This window comes from Hyperoodon ampullatus (assembly GCF_949752795.1).
Source record: "Hyperoodon ampullatus genome assembly, chromosome: 15".
Lineage (NCBI taxonomy): Eukaryota > Metazoa > Chordata > Mammalia > Artiodactyla > Ziphiidae > Hyperoodon > Hyperoodon ampullatus.
Genome location: NC_136928.1, coordinates 52,512,797 through 52,534,718, shown reverse-complemented (window position 1 = coordinate 52,534,718; position 21,922 = coordinate 52,512,797). Strand labels below are relative to the sequence as shown.

Genomic DNA, 21,922 nt, shown 5'->3' with positions numbered 1-21,922 from the left:
TTGAAACAATATTAAGTCATAAATCAAACTCACTGTCTTGTCATGCTTCAATACCAAGTATCCTTGTCAAAAACCATCCCCCTTTCTTTTTCCCTTCAAAATTTCACTTGAAATCTCTATCCATTCCTATCATCGGTTAGCCCCCTTTATCTCCAACCCTATGTGTGACATGCATGTATTTTTCTAGAACATGCATGACAATCTCAAACATCTTAATAATAAAGCCTCAGGTGGGTAATAGGAATATAGAGTAAAAATTTAATATAAATACTTAAGTCTTCCTTCTAGTTTCTTTTTTTTCTTTTTTTTTTTTTTTGCAGTACACGGTCCTCTCACTGTTGTGGCCTCTCCCGTTGCGGAGCACAGGCTCCGGACGCACAGGCTCAGTGGCCATGGCTCACGGGCCTAGCCGCTCCACGGCATGTGGGATCTTCCCAGACCAGGGCATGAACCCTTGTCCCCTGCATCGGCAGGCGGACTCTCAACCACTGAGCCACCAGGGAAGCCCCCTCCTAGTTTCTTTACGGCAAGTTTTCTGAGCAGTGACTCTATTGACTTTTTTGGCCTCGGTAAATCTGTGCTGTGTGGGGCTGCCCTGTGCATTGAGGATGTTTAGCAGCATCAGTGACTTCTACTCATGTTGCCAGTAGCACCCCACTCCCACCCAGTGTGACAACCAAAAATGTCTACAGGCATTGCCAAAAGTCCCTTGAGGGTAAAATCTCCCCTGGTTGAGAACCACCAGTATAGCGACATCTTATGCTTAACTTGAGTTTTCACGGATTTGCTTGTGAAATATTATCAGCTGGTTTGGGCCTTTAAATTTCAACCCCCAATCCTTCTTAACCATCTCCAATTCTTTCTTTCATGTATTTCTCTCGTGTCTACAGTGAAAAAAGGTTACATTTTCATAATTGTTCTTTACTGATCCTCAGTCTAAGACAAAAGGCAGCTCTCACCAGACACACAGAGGCAGACCGCAGGACAGACTTCAGATTCTTTTCCTATCCTTCCTGTAAGTATTAATCTCACCATAGGATGGTGATAGTTACTGTGATTAATATACTTTTAACTGTAATGCGATTACAGAAAATCATGCCACAGTTGCTAGAGCTAAAACTTGACCTGCCCTGACAGGATGATGAAAACTCAATACCATTCTCCCTGACCCTCCCCACCCCCACACTCCCCCAAAGAGTCTTGCTTCCTAATGAGTAAGAGTAGTTTAAGCTGCAATTATTTCCTCTTACACTGACTGTCCTTTTCACCCTGATTACTCTTTGGATGTATAATGGGGAGATAGCTGCTTGCAGGCTAGCGAGGAGGTCTGGTGAATGGCAGCAATACATATTTGGGAAGAGTGCATTCTACTCTCAGGACCACCTCCCCAAACTGAATGCAGCTCACAAATGGAGTGGGTAGAGCTTTTTACAATTTTGATTTGAAATGCCACTTTTCTAGTGTCTGTAGCTAAAACAGTAAATAATTTCGTGGGGTTTTTTTCCTGCTGCTCTCAGTTTGACATTTGCTGATCCCGTCTTGAATCTACGTTTGCAGAAGAAGACAACCATTTGTATCATTAGGCCTTGCTCCTTTTTCGTTGAGTTTACGGACCTTCTTCTCCAATTTTGTCTCCTCTGACATGAGCAGAGCATCTATTCATCCAAAGGGAACACCATGACACAGTTAGAGAATATGGCTTGGGAACACAGAGGGCATTGTGTCTGTTTCCTAATTTCAGAAACCTAGAATTGCTTTATTTGCCAGACTATCAACCAAGCTCTGGATTACTGGAAACTTTTGTACATTTATAGTTTTGTTTTAATTGAGATACTACAACTCTGAAGCATCACAGGTCTACAAGTACCTTGTAAAAGTCATTTTTTATAAAGACTAAACAATAAAAATGTTTTGTATAGTTTGAGGGTTAAGTGAATTTTATCTATTTGTAGCTATTTATTTGAAAAGTATCTGTTTTGCATATAGATATTTCATAACCACTTAATCAAAATAAGTCAGTACCTCAGTTATCAGTAATTTTTTCTTAAGGGAATGTTAGACACCAGAACAGTGCTGAAACAAAGAATGTTAATTATCCTAATTAATCATGTGTTTCTTGGTAGATGACAGAGCACCTCCATATATATGATTTTGTTTGTTTTTTAAAAGTTGACACTATGGGCAAAGAAAGAAGCCTTGGGACAATGAATGGTTAAAAAAATAAATAACCAAAGACCTAAAGATTACACGTGCCCAGTGTGACTGGTTGGTTTGCTAATCAAAAGGAAAAGAAGAGTTCTGATTTGGTGGTGGTGGCTTTACAAACCAAGGTACTTGCTGCAAAACCTAAAAACTAAGGAGAATGCCAGATAAAGGAGCCAGGCAAAATGAGAACAAAGGAAAGGAGGAAGAAGAAAGAATAGGAAGGGAGACTAGGAGACAATGGGCGGGGGGGTGGGTGTCACTGGAAAGAGAAGCAAAGACTTAAACACTAACTAAGAAAATGAGAACATCAGTTACAAAGAAATTGAGAAAGGTAGGGGCACACAGCCCAGCATAACTGAGCAGCCTTCTAGGACACCCACCCCTCAGGACAGCAGGCTCACAGAGTGAAACAATCCAATGCCTGGTTGGTTCCAAGCACCTAGGAGCTCTTTACTTCCTACCGTTCCAGCACAGTCATTGATCTTCATAGCAAACCCACTTCATGAGGAATGAAGAAAATTTTGAATTGTGTTTGCTATTTTTTATGCACCAAAACCTTAAGTGTTAACTAAAGAAAAAAGAAGTTAACTGAATTTTCCCCATAAAAGAAGTCTACACAGAATCACTTATCTGACAGGGCTCACTAAATTTGACATTTCTATCGAATTTATCAGGATACCTCATTTCTCTACTTTGCTGTATATGAGTCGACTAGAATACAGTCAATTCATTATTATGGGAACTACTTAAGATGGGAGGAAAAGTTGATAATCCAAGATGGTAACACAACCCACTGTGATTTATACTTGGTTATTTACATTTGTGTTTTGATATTGTACACTTACCCCTTTGTATTATAGTGATCTGTTTACATTTGTTCTCACCACTAGACTATCAGTGCCTTGATTGCAGGGACCATCTTAGTATCCAAAACCTAGAGCACAGTCTCTGGCACGTAGCTGGGGTTTAATCAATGTTAGTTGAATAAATGATTGAAGAAATAGATATATCTGATCTAAGAAATCACTGTGAACAAAGTAATGCCTCCACACAATGAAAACACAGTAACACCTGGAAAGCTTAACTACTTGTCTCTCAGACTGCTGTGAAGCCCCCAACCTCAACCCAAGTGCCCTACTGTAAATCTTTCCTCAGAACAACGGAAGTGGTTAAGTGTTCAGGTGTCAAAATGCTACCCCACTGGGCTGCAGGCTGCATACAAAGTTATATTACATTGAGTTTGAAATGCTAACAAAGCAAGTAATTAAGCTGAGTAAGTGCTAACTTGCTTGAAAGCAAGATTGGAAGCTGATAAACCAGAATGCTGATAATTAAGAGTTGATTATACAGCTTTGTTGTTTCTCTACCCTGCTAATAGCCTCTCATTCTTGGCGTGTAATGATTTCTTCCCCGCGAGGGAAAAAAAAACCCAACCATCAATCTTCTGCACTTTTTCTCTCCCATCCTGGGTAAGGCGTGACCTGGTCCTTTCCTAAGCTAAATCCTCCACATGTGCTCATCATCCTTTTCTCCTTCCTAGTCTATCTCTCGCATCTTTTACCTCTCTCTCTCCACTAATTTCTTCTCTTCTGTTTACAAACATGCTCAGGGGTTACCAGCCTTTAAAGGAAAAAAAAAAAAAAAGCAAGGCAGCAAATGAGAGTGTGTGAAAATCTTTCCTTATTCTACAGTCCCTTAAGCCTCCACCATCCTTCTTCTCTATGTTCTCTAAACTCTTGGAAAAGGCATCTGCATTCCTCGTGTCCTTAGCTTAACTGCTGATTACTTCTTATTCCCTTAAACTCTTCTACTGGTTTCAGCACTCTAATGAAGCTCTTTCAGAAGTTATTGATGTATTCTTTTTTTTTTAATTAATTAATTTATTTTTGGCTGCGTTTGGTCTTCGTTGCTGCTCGTGGGCTTCCTCTAGTTGTGGCGAGCAGGAACTACTCTTCGTTGCGGTGCGTGGGCCTTTCATTGCAGTGGCTTCTCTTGTTGCGGAGCACAGGCCCTAGGCGCACGGCCCTCAGTAGTTGTGGCACGTGGGCTCAGTAGTTGTGGCTCGCGGGCTCTAGAGTGCAGGCTCAGTAGTTGTGGCGCACGGGCTTAGTTGCTCCGCGGCATGTGGGATCCTCCTGGACCAGGGCTCGAACCCATGTCCCCTGCATTGGCAGGCGGGTTCCCAACCACTGCACCACTAGGGAAGTCCCTATCGATGTATTCTTAATTATCAGATTCCAGAATCTTCATTTTCCTTGATCTTTCAGCATTTCACATTGTTGACCTGCCCCTTTTCTGAAATGTGTCTTTTTGTGACTTCCATAACATTTTACCTTTCTGGTTTTCTTCTCACTTATGACTTCTTCTCTCCTTCCCTCTCTTCCTTCTTTCCTTCTTTCTTTTCTTCCTTCCTCTTGGTAAGAGAGGCGAAGAAAGAAACTAATATTTATTGACATTTAAAACAAATTACATGCCATGTGTTTTGTCATATTTTCAAATATTACCTCCTTTTGTCCTCACATCAACCCTAGGATATAAATGTTATTACCCCCACTTAAGATGTTACTTATTTACTTATTTATTTATTCTTGTGGTAATACACACAATGTAAAATGTATCATAATAATCATTTTAAGTGTACAGTTCAGTGGCATTAAGTACATTCACATTGCTGTGCAACCATCACCACTACCCATCTCCAGAACTCTTTTCATCTTGCAAAACTAAAACTCTGTGTTCATTAAACAATAACTTCGTTACCCCATCTCCCCAGCCCCTGGCAACCACACTTCTACTTTCTGTATCTATCTCTCTGTATCCACTCTAGTTACCTTATATAAGTCGAATCATATAGAATTTGTCTTTTTGTGACTGGCTTATTTCATTTAGCATAATGTCTTCAAGGTTCATCCATATTGTAGCATGTGTCAGAATTTCCTTCCTTTTTAAGACTGAATAATATTCTATCATAGGTATATATCATTTTGTTTATCCATTCATCCATTGATTATCCCCACTTTATAAATGGTGAAACAGTGGCTCAGACAAGTAAAATAACTCATTGAGTTCACATAACTTTTCCCTATGGAAGCCTTCTTCTAAATTCTTTCTTTAGTTTTATTCTCTCTCTCTCTCTCTCTCCCCTCTTTGCCAATCTTATCCCACATCTTAAATTATAATCTCCTTATGGAGATTATAATTTAAGATATGTAAATCCTACACTTAACCTTAAGTGTTAAGTGTGTATCCTACACTTAACCTTGGTACTGAATCCAGTTCCATATTTCCAGTAGGTCCACCAGAATCTCCCTCTGATACCTTTGACTCACTATGTACAAAACAAGCCCATCATCATTTGATCCTCAAAATAGGCTTATCATTCTGACATTCCTGTTGCTGTTAATAATGACAAATTCCCCTGTCACCTGGACCTAAACCTCTGAGTCATCCTTGAGCCCCTTTTCCTACATCCCCCAAATTCAGTGTCATAAAGTCCTGTCAGTTGTGCTTCCCTAATCCTATTCATACCCATTTCAGCCTTGCTGTCCCTGTAGAAGAGGTCCTATAACGAGGTGGATCTAAGAGCTTAGGTTGGGTTCAAATCCCAGCTCATCCACTCCCTGGCTTGGAGAAGAGGGAGGGTGTTGGACTAGTCACCTGACCTCATAGAGCCTCAATTTCCTCATCTGTGGGAGAAAGCCCAATGTGCAAGGTATTTTGATTAATAAATGTGATAATATTTATAAATAGCCCAGCACAGGACTTCCGTGGTGGCACAGTGGTTAAGAATCGCTCTGCCAATGCAGGGGACACGGGTTTGAGCCCTGGTCTGGGAAGATTACACATGCTGCAGAACAACAAAGCCCGTGCGCCACAAGTACTGAGCCTCAGCTCTAGAGCCCGTGAGCCACTACCACTGAAGCCTGTGCGCCTAGAGCCTGTGCTCCACAATGAGAAGCCCATGCACCGCAACAAAGAGTAGCCCCTGCTCTCCGCAACTAGAGAAAAGCCCGCATGCAGCAATGAAGACCCAATGCAGCCGAAAAGAAAGAAAGAAAAAGAAAGGAAGGAAGGAAGGAAGGAGGGAAGGAGGGAGGGAGGGAGGGAGGGAAGGAAGGAAGGGAGAGAGAGAGAGAGGGGGAGAGAGAGAGAGAGAAAGGAAGGAAGGAAGGAAGGAAGGAAAGAAGGAAAGAAAAGAAAGAAAGAAAAAAAGAAAGAAAGAAATTTATAAAAAGAAAAAGCCCAGCACAGTACCCAGCATTTAGTAGATGCTAAGTGGTAATTCTTTCTTCTCTTTTTAAATTGTCTTCCTACTTCTAGTTCACTAGCCTTCTTCCCTCATAAGGAGTTTTCTTTTCAGTATTTAGTTACCTGCAGGAAACAAACCACTTTTTTTAGCATTATGTTTTATTTTACAATGCCCTGGATTCTATATACCAATCAGAGGACAGTGATTGTGTTCAGAGTTGATGCTTCATATTTGTGTTTGAGACTTGATTTGACATTTAGAATTCCTAAAACAATCTTGGAAGGAATTTCCATCTATTAAACTGCTACACCAAAATTGTCTTATACAAAACAACTTAAAACTGCAAGATTTATTGAGCCCAGTCTCATTTTTGAAAAGACTGTTATGAAGTCAGTGAAGCGAGATTTCCATGATTAAGAACAGCTGGAGGGATTAATGGAGAGGTGGCACGAGCTTATTGATGACTTTGTACCAAGAGTTTTAACTGGGTTAAGTGGAGTCAGCAAATATTCCCCCCTGAACACCGAAGTACCATTTGGCAAGAAAACAGGCCAACTTGTGCATTTTCAGCAGAAGGGGCACTCGGGTAGAAGGCTGTCTTCTGTTCATGGAGTAAGGGAATGTAGGCAAATTAAATCCCAACTTCCTCATCAGCAATCTGCACTCCAGGGAGCTGTCCAGAGTAGCCAGGCCATGTCCAGCTGCACTGAAGATAGAAATTCCATGTATGGATCCTGAACTGTGTTTCTTACATAGCTGGGTTGCTGGGTCTCAGAAAACCCACTAACCCTAACAACAAAACCGCCAAATAATCTTTTGTCAGTGGTTTGGAGAAAGGTTTTAATAACAACTAGGCATGGAAAAGTTAGACCTGTGATGCAGCACTTCAGATTGATCCTTTCATGTTTCAGAATGGTAAGCAAGGAGGCAGTGAAGATGGGGATGGTGTTAGTTCCCCATCTTGTACTAGACATCCAGGCATAGCCATGTATATAATTCTGTAAACTCAACCGAGCATTCCTTGAGATGGCTGCTCCCTCATCAGTGAACCCATGACCACCCTTGGTACCACACTCCAATTTCAAGCTAATGGTCCAGGCATGTCGAAGACAGCCAATCTATCCAAACACTTGGGTTGGATTCACTACTTCTGTCTCATTCCTGAAGTATGTAATCAAATTCTAAAGACTGATTGCTTGGTGTTCTTCTTTTTCTTTTGCACAGCAAAAGCAGACAATGCTACCGAATGCGTAACTCAGCAGTTCATTTGCTACTTACTGATGTTTTGTGTTTTATTTTTCCCTCATGAGTAAATGTGAATGCTTGTATGTTGTCTTCTGAGTTTTTCTTCTGATAGCCTCCTTTCCTGTCTTTTCTCAGACTTTCTGTTCATGAGCTCTAAGAATGGCATTCTCTGGTGTTCTGTGTTCATGTTCTATGAAAATGGCAGACTCTGCTACTCACTCTTATTTACCCATAACTATCTTGCCCTCAATCCTGTTTTTCTCTCATTTTGCTTGAGAATCTTCGTTCTCTGGTCTCCACATTGAGTTGATAAGCTCTAGGAGTCCAGTGGCTGACTGGGGTTTAAGTTGACTTGGTCCCAATAGTACCTTAACAGAATCCTCCTTCCATTCCTTTATGAATTGGATTCCTCAAACTCTTTTGAATGAACCATTGTGATTTCCTCTAACGTGATTTATTAGAGTTGGGTCATGGAGTTCAGAATGAAAGTATAAACTCAAAAATTCAAACTCATGTTTTTGGGGGATGAGTAGGTAAATAAACTCTTTTAGGATATTGTAATCATTTATTTGGCTATTCTCTTTTTCCCCTGCCCTAGCCCGCTAACACAGTAAAATTAAATTTTATAAATGTAGCTCAAGATTCAGCAATGACTCTCTTTGATGTTATACTGCTGCCACGCTTTCAGACATCTCTCCCCCTCACTTTTTTTCCACTCCATGTACTGGCCTCAGAGCAGAGGGTTCAAGAATAAATGTATTACCAAAATGAAGGAAATAAGACTTTGAACTTCAGAGTGAAGAACTGTAAAGTGGCCAAGAGTCTGATTACCAGTCATGCTTCTAGATGGTTTATTAATGAAGCAATGCATTATCCACAAGGGGAAAGAAATGCCATTAGTGTTTTACTCTAGGCACGGAAGTTCCTATTTAAGGAAAAGTAAATGCATAGCATGCACCATGTCAGAAAACTAATTTTAATGTTAACAATGAGTTGAGTATTCTCGTAGTGATGAGAAAATATCCCAGCCTTCATTGCCTTCCACAAATAAGTTGCTGGAAGTAAACGAGGTGTGCTATTTCAGTGCCAATTTAGCAATACCTCTGCTCTATTATCAGCAACATGCACAGTTGGTTCATGGCGGAACACAAGCCACTCTTGTCTGTGAATAAGCATCAGGCTGACTGTGCAGGATGATAATTGCTCTGCCTTCACTTCCTTTGGCACCTACTGATCTCTGCTAAGTGGTTAGTAAAACATTTTTGTAGGAATGTCAAGCGTTTCAAAAAATCTGAAGGACTTAGTTTTTGATTGCTCTTTTTCTTATGTGTAAGTTTGAGGAAAGTTCATGCAAAGCCATTCCACCGCTGCCATTGCTCCTAGGAAGTGTCTTAAATAGTAGGGTGCCAGGGTGTCTGTGCTTGGCATCTTTTAATCAACTGTGTTTTCTTTTGTGTTATACTGTGAGGCAGGCTGGATGTGTTGGGGTATCAAGTGACTGTCTTCAAATGGATGGCAAATTCACTAAAGTGAAAATGATTGTGATAGTTCCCTCATTTCCCCCTGCAGTGTATGTAAAACTGACTTTTAAAGTGTTTAGTGGATAATGGATCATGTAAGGTCAGTACTAGCCATGGCGGCCACGGCTATTATTTTCTCTTTTCATGGGAGGGTGCTCAGCAAAATGAGATTGTCACACTCTTTTTTTGAGAGGACAGCGACAGACAGTTAAAAGCCTCTTCACGTAAGGATGTTATTTCATAAAGACACCAGCACTGGATTATCCCCTTCACTTTAAACTTCTGCCAGCTTGTACAAAGAGATAAAACAAAATAGCCTCGGTCCCAGGGGTGGGGAAGTGCTGGCCAGCTCAGCCTGGGTCCACAAGCTTTCATTTTGATTAGTCACATGTGAGGAAAATTCACTTAGGCTGAGAGGTAAATTTAATACCAGTTATGCCCATGCTGTTCATATCACAACCATTTTCACATGATGCCACTTAATTCCCTAAGAAGCAGAAAGGTAAATCGGTGGCTGGCCAGCAAAGGTGTCACAATGCATTAAGACCAGGACTCGCTGCAGGGGATAATGGTTCTGATTGCTGTTGACTCATGTCTCCACCAACTGCCTCATGTAAAATAAGTGACATTTAAAAGACATCAAGATGTGAGAAGAGGTAAGGGAGAGAAAAAGAGAGGAGGGTAAAAAGTATGCGCTACTAAACTTGCCACCTGAATGTGCAGTTTCTTTTCCACCCTAAGTGGTAGGAAATGATAACTCGACATGCCATGGGTGACCTGCGCTAAGCTTTTAACTTCCTGTCTTGTGTTTTTAGAGAAAAATCTGTAAAATTGCTTCTGGGAACTGCTCCAACATGTTATCATTTATTCCAATTTAATTTTTTCTAAGTTTTATTCTTTTGCCCTCACATATCAGTCTATTCATCTCTTTGAAAGCTTGAGGCTGAATCAAGTTAGGCAACGGTAGACAAGAGGCAGTCTACTTTCTGAAGGCCCATTTATGTCTGTTTTTATAAAGAGAATCAAATTCCAGTTTACAGTAAGCATATGCTTCAGTTGACATCTGTTTCTAAGACTTGGATGCTTTGTTTGCATAACAGTCACCAATAAATGGCCTTGTTTTAAGTCTGCTCACTGAGTTGTATGTGGGTTGTTCAGCTGGGGATTTTAGTCGCAGCTGATCCCCTACCGCTCATAGCTGATAGGAAGGGGGAAAATCCGAGAAGGCCAGTCCTATTTATTAATGCAGATTTTAACATTCTCAATGAACCACTTATCCAGTGTGATTCGGCAACCAAATCCTTATTTGCTCAGGGAGAGGAGGGGGTGTTCTTCAAAGTGCTGAATTAAAGCTTACCAGCTTTTTTTTTTTTTGGAGGGGGAGGGGACGGGGAGGAAGGAGAGAAAGCAAGGCCCTTTCTTTAGCCAGTCTCTAATAATTCAGAGTACAATGAGAGTGAATCTTTAAACAGGACATCATAAAACAAGCTTATGTTTAATGAATTTATCGTTAACTAAGAGTATCAGACGTTTGTAGAGCTCTAAATTTGGGCCTTTTGTGCAAAGTCTTGATGCTTTTTTTTTCAATACCACTTAAATATCAGTTTAGAGTTTGATAGAATGGCTGTGTATCCTTCATTCATCTAATTTTGTTTCACTTTAAAGAATACCTGATTCCACATGCGTGGGAAACAGGAGCAATATTCAAATATTTCAAGATGTCCATGTGACTATCTTTAGGATCATTAGTGCTAATTAAAGAAGTTGCTACTTGTGTTAAGCTGCTTCAAAAACAAAGCTAATCCGCAGTCTACATAAATCTGCCCTTTCTCCCCCTGCCCCCTGAAAGGCATGCCAGCAGTTAAAATATTAAAAGTCCAAGGATGGCATCTATGTGCTCCAGAAGGTAAACCTGATTAATAGAGGGTTTTACTAAATTCTCAGATTTCTATAGAGGAAATCTGACTTTTGTATATTTGAAAATATAGTATTCACTGACTTTAGCATACTGAACTTTTTCCCCCTGAGTTATTGTGTAATATTCAGTAATCATTTATGAAATGTGTGTAACATTTTTCAAGGGGATTTACATATCAACTTTTCCTAGTGGAATCAACAACAGTAGCATGAAATGTATCTATTCCATTTACTCTTATCCAGTGCTCCTACTTTCTTTTTCCCTTTAATTTTTATATATGGTAAAAATTTCATTGAAGAGAGATTTTAGATGACAGGACTGTAATTTTAAACCCAATAGAAGAGGTGTAAGCAATTTGAGCTTAGCTGAAGCATAATCTTAGGTTGTCAAGAAGAAACCCATTCTCCCTATGCTAATCAATCAGTGTATCAACCAACCAATCATCTCTTCAGCTTAGCATATATCCTAAGGTTTGATATATCTATTAAATGCCCATCATGCAGCTGGTCTCTGGATGATGAGATTCCCCCTATCTTGGCATTTGGCGGCCGACGACTGAGCTATCACAGCCTCAGATAAATACCAAGCTGGAGATTTCAGTCCTATTCCTGAGTGCGGAGACAATCCAGAAATGTTGAAAATATTCTTAGAAGAGAATACACAGAAAACTACATTTCTCAGTGCCGTGTTGTGTGTGGAAATTGTATATATTTCATGATTTCCCCTCCCTGGACACCACAAAATAAAATAAAATGACTTTTTTATTATGACTGGAATTCTGGTAATCAAAAGAATTGTTGGAATCTGCTTTGAACTCTTTTTAAAAAAATTTTTTTTTGGCTGCGTTGGGTCTCTGCTGCTGTGCGTGAGCTTTCTCTTGTTGCGGCAAGTGGGGGCTACTCTTTGTTGCGGTGCGCGGGCTTCTCATTGCGGTGGCTTCTCTTGTTGCAGAGCACGGGCTCTAGGCGCACAGGCCTCAGTAGTTGTGGCACGTGAGCTCTAGAGCGCAGGCTCAGTAGTTGTGGCGCACGGGCTTAGTTGCTCCGCGGCATGTGGGATCTTCCCGGACCAGGGCTCAGACCCGTGTCCCCTGCATTGGCAGGCAGATTCTTAACCACTGCGCCACCAGGGAAGCCCTGCTATGAACTCTTAATTGCAAGACACATTACATGTAGGTATTTGAATAAGTAAGAATAGTGACCAATCAGATGATAAATTTCCTGAAAACAAACAGAAGCTCAATTTTCTAAAGCAAGGCACATAATCATTGTAATTCTGGGGAAAGGGTTCACTATTTCCAAAGATTGTACATTGCTTCCTGGTCTCAATTCAGAGGTTCTGATATTAGATGAGCTACAGCTGAATGTGTCTATAGCCTCTTCCACCAGCCATGGTTTGGAGACAGTGTTTCCATAAAACTGTTTATCGAGAAATAGAAACCAAAAGGACTTAAATTTAATTGCTAAGAGCCTGTGAATATGTTGAAATTGGAATGTGTATGATTCATTTCTTCAAGCACTGATTTCCACCTGGAAGGTAAAATTCTTTCCACAAGATGCAAATTCAAATCATGATGTCTTTCCTACACTGTTGTTCAAGTCTCTTACTCTGAAAAGAGAAGCAAGGTGAGGTATTAGGGCAGTGTGGTCCTAACCCAAGCTCAGCCACTGACTAGCTAAGCAAGCCCCTTAATTCTTTAGGCCTTACTTCATAAATTGAGATTTCACTAAAGTGCCCATGAAAAGTAGGAAGTAATTATTCTCATTATATGTAAACACTATTTCATCTTCTTCCATAAGGTTATTGTTTTTCATGTCAATTATGGTATGAATTTCACCTTTTACTATAGTGTTTGCTCAGCCACAATCTCTTTAGTGCTATTAGGCAACATAAACCGATGAAAAAGATATTCCAGGCTAAATACAACACTCTGGGTTTGAAGCCATGTTTTTCAGTCATTTGTTGAGGCTGGGGCCAAGGAAGAGGAATGATGGGAGTTCACAGTAATGTGAACTCTTTGCTGCTGGAGAGAGAAGGGAATCTGTTTTCTGTCCTGAGAAGTCCAGCATGAGTCCATAGAGACCATGATGACTTCTCCACTCTCAACAACTCAGCCCGTGTACTTTGATCTCATCTTAAGAACATTCGTGTGTCCTGGTGTGAAAGGGCCGGTAACAATATAACAGCTCTAGAATTTCTGTATTTTTCTCAACAGAAAGATAACCGTGGTGTCAAGTCCAGAGCAATAGTTCAGTTTAAATAGTGTATTTTGAAGGCCCTTCTCAAGGAGTTGTGATTCTCAGAGAAAACACTTTGCTATATGGGTTAAGGTTACAAATTTTATCGTAGCAAAGAGAAGGGGCCAAAAAAAAAAAAAAAAGCAACAGAGAGGATCATTTTCTGTATCTCAGGTCACTTAAAGGGCCCATTCTGGGACTCATTCCAGGCTGCTCTGATTAGAGACCTGCATGTTTGTAGATATCCACAGATAAGTCCCAGATATGAAGACCCATGACATGTGCTCTGCTGAATGAGGCAAAAGGATTGATTTAGAGGAAGATGGCCTATTGAATGTGGATTCTTTGTTGCTGGCCTGGAAACTTGTAAACATGTACCTTTCAGGCCCAGGACAGCCTTACTCCCCAGAGCATCTATCCTGTCTTCTGGTGATAATTGTCCTGCCAGCTCTGCAGATTGTGGATGTAGATAAGAAAGCCAGTGAAAGTGGATGGAGCCCAGTTAGAAACTTATCCACACTAGAACTGACCTGTGATTGCACTACCAGGTAGAATCAGGTCCTAAGTAGATACATCATATGAAGCTCAGCAAATAGATCTTGTAAAAGAAGAAGTATTCATTTTTCATTGTTGTGAGTTCCCGGTTTAGAATGTTTTGCTACCGTTCTGCATGAATCCAGCATGCCTTCACATACATCATGTAAACATGCCACAGAGAAGTAAGAGAAGCAATGAGCTCCCTGTCCTGAAGGTGTTATGTTCAAAGACAACATAAAGGGCTTCTCTGGTGGTGCAGTGGTTGAGAGTCCGCCTGCCGATGCAAGAGACACGGGTTCGTGCCCTGGTCCGGGAGGATCCCACATGCCGCGGAGCGGCTGGGCCCGTGAGCCATGGCCACTAAGCCTGCACGTCCGGAGCCTGTGCTCCGCAACGGGAGAGGCCACAACAGTGAGAGGCCCGTGTACCGCAAAAAAATAATAATAATAAAAAAAAAATCAAAGTATTTTTTATGAAAGCTTGAAGGTAGTATAAGCAAAATTTCTTTATCAGAGTATGATTAATGTTTGCTTTTCTATTATGAATTCTTTTAAATGGAAAAGGGGGCTGAAAACTGCAGTAAAAATTAAAGAGGAGGAGATAAGATGAAAGGGATAAAAGAGAAACTGAAGGGAGGGGAAGGAAGAAAGTAATGGACAAAGTAAGGGGCTCCACCGGGGCCACGGCTGTGGTCTGTCTGCTCTCTGGGCCCAGTCTACATTTTAGGGAGGGAGTTCCTTCAGCTTAGAATGTTCTGGGGCTTGAGAGGCAGTATTCACCCAAACATCAGACCCCAAGGTTTGACCACTGTTGTAGTCAGCTTGCGCTGCTGAGACAAAATGCCAAAGACTGGATGGCTTCTCATAGTTCTGTAGGCTGGCAGTCCAAGACAACATAGTTTCTGTGGGGCTTCTCTTTGTGGCTTGTAGGTGGCCATGTGCTCACATGACCTCATTTTTGTGCAAGGACAGTGTGGGGAGGAGCACTCTTTGGAGTCTCTTCTTATAAGAGTGCTAATCCTATCATATCAGGGACCCACCCTTAGCACCTTGTAATTACCTCCTTATGGGCTCTACCTCCAAATATAGTCACACTGCAGGTTAGGGTTTCAACATATGAATCTGGGTTGAACACGATTCAGTCCATGGCAGCTACCAATTGTAATAACTAAAAAGAATCTCTCCAAAGGTGTCTTTCCAACTTGCTGTTGAAGAGACCACTATTAACCAGTACATAACCCATGATGCTTATCAGGATTCTGGAAGCATTGTGCCCAGCCATTAAGCAGCAGATCAGAGGAGGGGAGAAACCAGGCACAGAGGGGAGAGGGTGTACAGTGAGTGCTTTATAAACACTCTGAATGGGGGAAAAATAATGACCTCTGACTTCTTTGTGGTTCTTAACTCATGCTGCCACAGATTGGTTGTAAGGTCCATATCACACTGTGATATGAAAGTATTAATTGAATACGGGCAATCAGAATTTCTATGTGAATAATGACGTAGAAAATAATATTCTGCCCATTCAACAACAGAATGGGGAACCAAGGCTTCACTTGGCTATACACTTCTCTTGATGGGGTCAGATTTTATTTTAAACCCTGAGGTACATGCATTTTATGTCTTATTTTAGCTCTTAAGGCTGATATGAATTTCTTTACAGTAACTTAAGAAAGAGAATTAAGGGAGGAAAGATAGGAAAGATGCCAGTATTGTCCTTTTGGTTTCATTTGTGACTTTCTGACAGATACCTTCATCAACCCTCATCTTGAATAGTAACCATTCCATTAAAAACAAACCCATGAATTTAATTAATATTAATGTACCAATGTCAGTTTCTTAGTTTTGACAAATGTAAGATGTTGACAATGAGAGGATCTGGGTGGAGGGTAGCCAGCAACTCTATACTATCTTTGCAACTATCTTTGCAACTTTTTACTTTTCTGTAAATCTAGACTTATTCCAAAATAAAAAGTTTATTTTTAAAACCCAGGTATGTGTGTTTTACAGTGAGCATGTCTGAATAAGAAAGCCCTTAGCTCTAAATTTATGGGAGCATTTTCTCAATGATTCTACAAATGAGTGCTCATTTAAATTTGATATCCTGAGAAGCAGATGGCTAACCCTACATTCATGTCTACCATCAGACAGGTCCCTGGTTGATCATGCTGAGATGCTCACTTATCTGATATTGAATCAGAAAAAGAGGAGGATTTAGAATTATCTGACTTTTTGGAATGCTACCCAGCAGTAAAATAAAATAAAACAGAATAATCTCTTTGCAAGTTTACTAGCCAAAGCATACTGTATCACATTGTAAGTTGCTTTCAAGTTTGTGTTTTCTATTAGGCTTGCCATGTGGTGTATTCATGATCATGTGAAAGTGTCTAATCGTTATTGTAAAATTAGAGGCTGTCCAAACAAAACTTGAAATCCTAAAACTTTCTCTCCAAGGTGTGATAATTCTTAGCTATACTAGTAAACAGTTTGACATGTGTTTAAACATAATTTGATTTTTTTTATCAGATTGTCTTTTTTTTTAAGTATATCTAACAAAGTAACTATATAATAGAGGAGACGGTACGTGATTTTTAATTTTTATGTTAGTTTCTACCATGTTCTAGGCCCATTTGGATTTTTGAAAAAGAATAAGGTAATAGAAAAATGCATATGTGAGTCCCTGTGCTTACTGCATTGTGTTACTTATATTTTTGTGCCCATCTTTTCCCCCGAAGAGTGAACTCGTTGAGAGTAGGAAATGTGGCTTCAGCGTCTAGCCCAATTCAGTATATAGTAAGGATTCAGTAAATATTTGTTTGAATGAATAATTGAATAAAATCACATTTAAATTAACTACTTCCACTTTGAAGGGAACCAAATAACTGCCTCTTGATTTACTCTCTTCACTGCCCTTGTTTTAGGATGGCCTCACAGTTTGAACTGGTTTTTATCATTGCTATCATTCAGCTATGTATACTACCCTTTCGAATCCATAAAAAGTGTTTAAAAGAAAGAGAAACTGTTCATGTTTCCAAACCTATTAGAATGCATTTTCAAATATGTCAGACACATCTTTGTTAAAATTAAACCAGGGATTGGTTTTGAGCGAATAGCCCTATATCCTTACAGATGCTGTGGATGGATGCATCTAAGCTGCTTATTATATTGATGGGTTTTGCTGCTCTGCAGCAAATGAAAACAGGCAGCTGCTTCCTCCATCAAAGCAAAAAGCAGCCTGAGTTTTTATTAACCAAGTGTTCATTTCTTCTATTGCCAAAATTCTTACACAAAACAAAAGAGCAGTTTTAGCACATTATTGCTTAACTAGACATGAACAACTGACAGCAAGTGATAAGCCTGTCTGCTTTTCACAACTGGTAATCATTTTTGGAATAGATGTTTTAATATGGTTGAATATAAATTTTGTAATTTACATCTACAATGGTACGTAAATTTATAGATCCAGTTTGTTGCAGGAGAATGAAGGCTATAATCACAAAAGGCTTTTCCCAGTGTTGTTTAATTTTTAATGACTATTTGAAAACTGGGGAAGGAAAATGAAATCAAATTCATTTCTTTAAAAAATACAAAAAGGTGTTAAAGACAATCATACAAGTTGGTTGGAGCCATTTGTAGATGGCCCCGACGGAGCAAGACCCCTGTGTTGACAGCCAGGACGTGCCTCGCACTCCATTTCCACATTAGTTGCAGTGAGCCACCCAAGCTCGGGTACCAGCAGAAATTTCTGGAGAGCAGACCATCGTATTTCCCTGATATCAATGAATAATGATGAGCAGGGAGACAGCAAGGACAGGCGGCCGTTTTGCACAGCTGAGATTCCCAGCCAACTCTCATAGTGTTCCTTTGGTTTCGTTTTTTTAGCTACCTGAATATTATACATTTACTTTCAGATAGAATGGCAGAGAGAGGTTTTTTTTTTTTTTGCAGTACGCAGGCCTCTCTCTCACTGTTGTGGCCTCTCCCCTTGCGGAGCACAGGCTCCGGACGTGCAGGCTCAGCGGCCATGGCTCACGGGCCCAGCCACTCCGCGGCATGTGGGATCTTCCCGGACCGGGGCACGAACCCGTGTCCCCTGCATCGGCAGGCGGACTCTCAACCACTGTGCCACCAGGGAAGCCCGAGGGGTTTATTTAAAGTGGGTTTAGACTGAACCTCAGCAAGACGTTGCCTTATTTACCAAGTTAATTTGCTAAATGGTGTGTTACCTTTTGGAACTTGCTACAGGCAATTCCTGCTATAAAAAGGGGAGGTGGTCCTCCTTGTCCTCCTCATCCTCCTTCCTAAGAGGAGGAATTTGGAATGAAGGCAGTTTTGAAATGCTGGTGTCTTCCAAATGACACTGCTAAACAAGTTCTGTTGCCTAACTAGCCTAATGCCAGGGCCGTTTTAATAAAAGTACGTTGTGGCTTTGGCATCTGTAGCATGTGCCTCCTAAATACCATTTTCTCTCCAGGGGGGCTTTCATAAATGCACAGAGCATGCACTCCACATGGAACAAAAAGTTTTCAATTTGTTTGGAATTCAGTATCAGTGTTTACCCAGAAGTGAGATAAAACTGGACTCCAAGGCAGGAAGCTGCTGTAGAAATCAAATTCAGGAATCATACATAACTCGAGGAGGACCACACCCTCCTTACTCTCCTTTGGTGTGCCATGTAACAAGTGTGTGTCTACATGGGTGAAGTGATCAGATACCTAACATAAGGAACACTAGCAATTATTTCTAATACTTTCCTCTTTGTTCCACTCCATTAGACACATTACTGCTCTTACTTGATGTTTTAAGACACAAGACAGTCCTATTTTAAAAAGGGTGATTCTACGCTGAGGACACTGGCACTGAGGGCCTTGGGGGAGGATGTTACTTGGAGTAAAACTGGCAATGAAAGTCTTCCCTTTTTTTTTTTTTTTTTTGCCTATGGGAAGGATGTGCTGCGTTCCTGGGGGAACCCAGGCCATGTTTCTCTCCTGCTCAGAGCTCTCTGGTCTGATCCCCTGGGTCTACCTTTCGGAAAAATGACTGTTCTCACTTTCTCACATCCTCTCTGACCAATGGAGATGGAACATTTACTCACCCAGAGAGCTCACACTGGGAGATTCTTCTACCTGTGCTTTGAGACCTTTGGAGAATTTCTTCTGCCCAAAAGGTAGTTTGTTATTCTGAGAAAGTAATATGTTTGAGGAAAAAATACAGCATATATCTGAGAACTGTGCTCAGTATTGGAAAAGGAAAAACTGGACTTGAGGAAGTTGTCTGATATTAATATGCTGGATTAAGTAAATAAAAAGCTATCACAAGTAGAATATATAGATGTAGAGTAATTCTTTTCTGAAGCTGTGATATTTAATTAACAAAGGCAGTTCTAATTCAATAAAAGTGGACATGTTGGGCTTCCCTGGTGGCGCAGTGGTTGAGAGTCCGCCTGCCGATGCAGGGGACACGGGTTCGTGCCCCGGTCCGGGAAGATCCCACATGCCGCGGAGCGGCTGGGCCCGTGAGCCATGGCCGCTAAGCCTGCGCGTCTGGAGCCTGTGCTCCGCAACGGGAGAGGCCACAACGGGAGAGGCCACAACATTGAGAGGCCCGCGTACCGCAAAAAAAAAAAAAAAAAAGTGGACATGTTATGAAGACTTGATCTCTAAGATGGTTTTGAATCCTTTCTAAAATATTTCCTGAATTATAGTACAAATGAAACATTTTAACCAACCTAATTTCTTTAAAATGTCATGGACTAAAGCCCACTGACGATTTTATAGCTTTAGTTTGGAAATGCACAATTATAACGATCTATAGGCATTGAATTTAGAGCTGGAAGGGTCCTCAGAAATCAATTTGACCCTTCCAATTTATTCTTGAAACTAAAGCCCAAATATGATTTGTCCAAAGTCCCAAAATTAGTTGTTGAATGAGTCATGAGAACTAGAAACTAGTCCTTTTGATTCCAGAACCAGCCACCAGGGTTGGGGCAATTAGTGTAGTGCTTAAGAGACTGAGATTTAGAGACTGAGTAGGTGGGCTCAAACCCTGGCTATGCCATTGAAACTTTCTGTGCTTTGGTGTACCTCGCTGTGCCCCTTAGCTGGCCATAATGACAGTACATACCTTATAGGGTTGTTTTCAGGATTAAATGAGATAATCTATATAAAGTACACAGCTCAGTGTTTGCCAGGTAGTAAGTTTTCAATAAGTGATGCTAATAACAACAACAACAAACACTAATTGCACTTACTTGGGGGCTTCCCTGGTGGCACAGTGGTTGAGAGTCCGCCTGCCGATGCAGGGGACGCGGGTTCCTGCCCTGGTCCGGGAGGATCCCACGTGCCGTGGAGCGGCTGGGCCCGTGAGCCATGGCCACTGAGCCTGCGTGTCCGGAGCCTGTGCTCCACAACGGGAGAGGCCACGAGAGTGAGAGGCCTGTGTACCACACAAAAAATAAATAAAAATAAATAAATAAATAATTGCACTTACTTGGTACTCTTATAGTTCATTCAATCCTCGTGTTACCGAGTCCAAGCTTATACTGCTTCCTGCACGAGAGGCCAATAAATCCGGAGACGAGTTGGTGGGGCAAGGGGTTACAACTTTATCTGGAAAGCCAGCAGATGGGGAAGATGGTACACTAGTGTCCCAAAGAACCGTCTTCCCCAAATTAGATTTCAGGCTTCTTTTATACTAAAAGGGGAGGGGGTGTGGTTGGTTATTGTAAACTTCTTGGTGTCCCAGTCCTTTGGTCTTGCAGCTGTCCACTAAGTCAGGCCATATGTTCCTGTAAACCTCCAACAAGCAAGTGTTATTCTCTGTTCTGCAACTTTTTATCTCTGTAAGAATGGAAAATGTTATATTATACCTTAAAGGTCAGAGCCTGAGAATGTGTTATCCTGTATATTTCAGGCTATAGGCAACATTCTTAACTTGTAGCAAAAGCAATAGAATACAGAGGTTAAAGTAAAAGAAACAGATCCAATTTGGAGTCAGATTTGTTCTTCCCTATTACATTCCCATCTATACTTACAGTTTAGACAGTATTATTACTACCAGATAAGGAGTTGATGCAAGGAGAGCTTAAGTGACTCGCTAAGGTCGCAAAGCTAATAAGCCTCAGAGCTGTCTTCCAAGTTCACGTCTTCACTGTCTGAGCCGCTGAACCTGTGGCTGTGGCTGCAGTGTGTTCCTTTTTCTCAGTGGTGCTTCAGCATCTTCCTCGTCTTGTCTACATTTCTCCTGTCACTTAATTGATTTCGCAGCATCTACTCTAAAACTGACCATCAGACTGAAGGCTCTGGTCTGGGGAATACTCTCTGAAGACTCTCTTTCCCGCCCTGCCTCTGCTTCACACTGGAGCTGGGACTCCTTTCGGCTTTCCCTTACCTCATAATCATCAAATTAATAGGTATATGAATTAAAATTTAAGTTTTAAAATTTAATGCATTTCTAATCAAATCACACCCATAAGCCGACCCAGCTTGTAGTCCTAGAAGAATTTACTGTTGAAATACCTGGGCAATTTTTTGTGCCCCTTCACTTCCACATGCTCATTATCTGTATCAGTTGGCTTCCACTGGAACAGAAGAAATAACATTGCAAAGCAATTCATTTGGACCCTTGTTTTTGCAATCTGGTGGACAGCAGTATAGCACAGAGGTTAAGAATAACGGCTCTAGGGCTTCCCTGGTGGCGCAGTGGTTGGGAGTCCTCCTGCTGATGAAGGGGACACGGGTTCGTGCCCCGGTCCGGGAAGATCCCACATGCCGCGGAGCGGCTAGGCCCGTGAGCCATGGCCGCTGAGCCTGCGCGTCCGGAGCCTGTGCTCCGCAGCGGGAGAGGCCGCAGGAGTGAGAGGCCTGCGTACCGCAAAACAAACAAACAAACAAACAAACAAAAAAGAATAACGGCTCTAGAGTCAGATTACCTGGATTCAAATTCCGACTCTATGACAAAATAGCTGCCTAATTTGGGGGAAGTTTTCATAACCTCTCAGTGCCTTGATTTCC

The 21,922-nt window shown here is 41.2% G+C and overlaps 1 protein-coding gene across 1 annotated transcript in view; it reads left to right on the top strand.

The window, feature by feature from the left end:
* CAMKMT (calmodulin-lysine N-methyltransferase) overlaps positions 1 to 21,922 on the top strand; it is a gene marked incomplete at its 3' end in the record, with an annotated part of 399,114 nt that overhangs the window by 315,164 nt on the left and 62,028 nt on the right. The gene's annotated exons all lie outside the window — the stretch shown is intronic.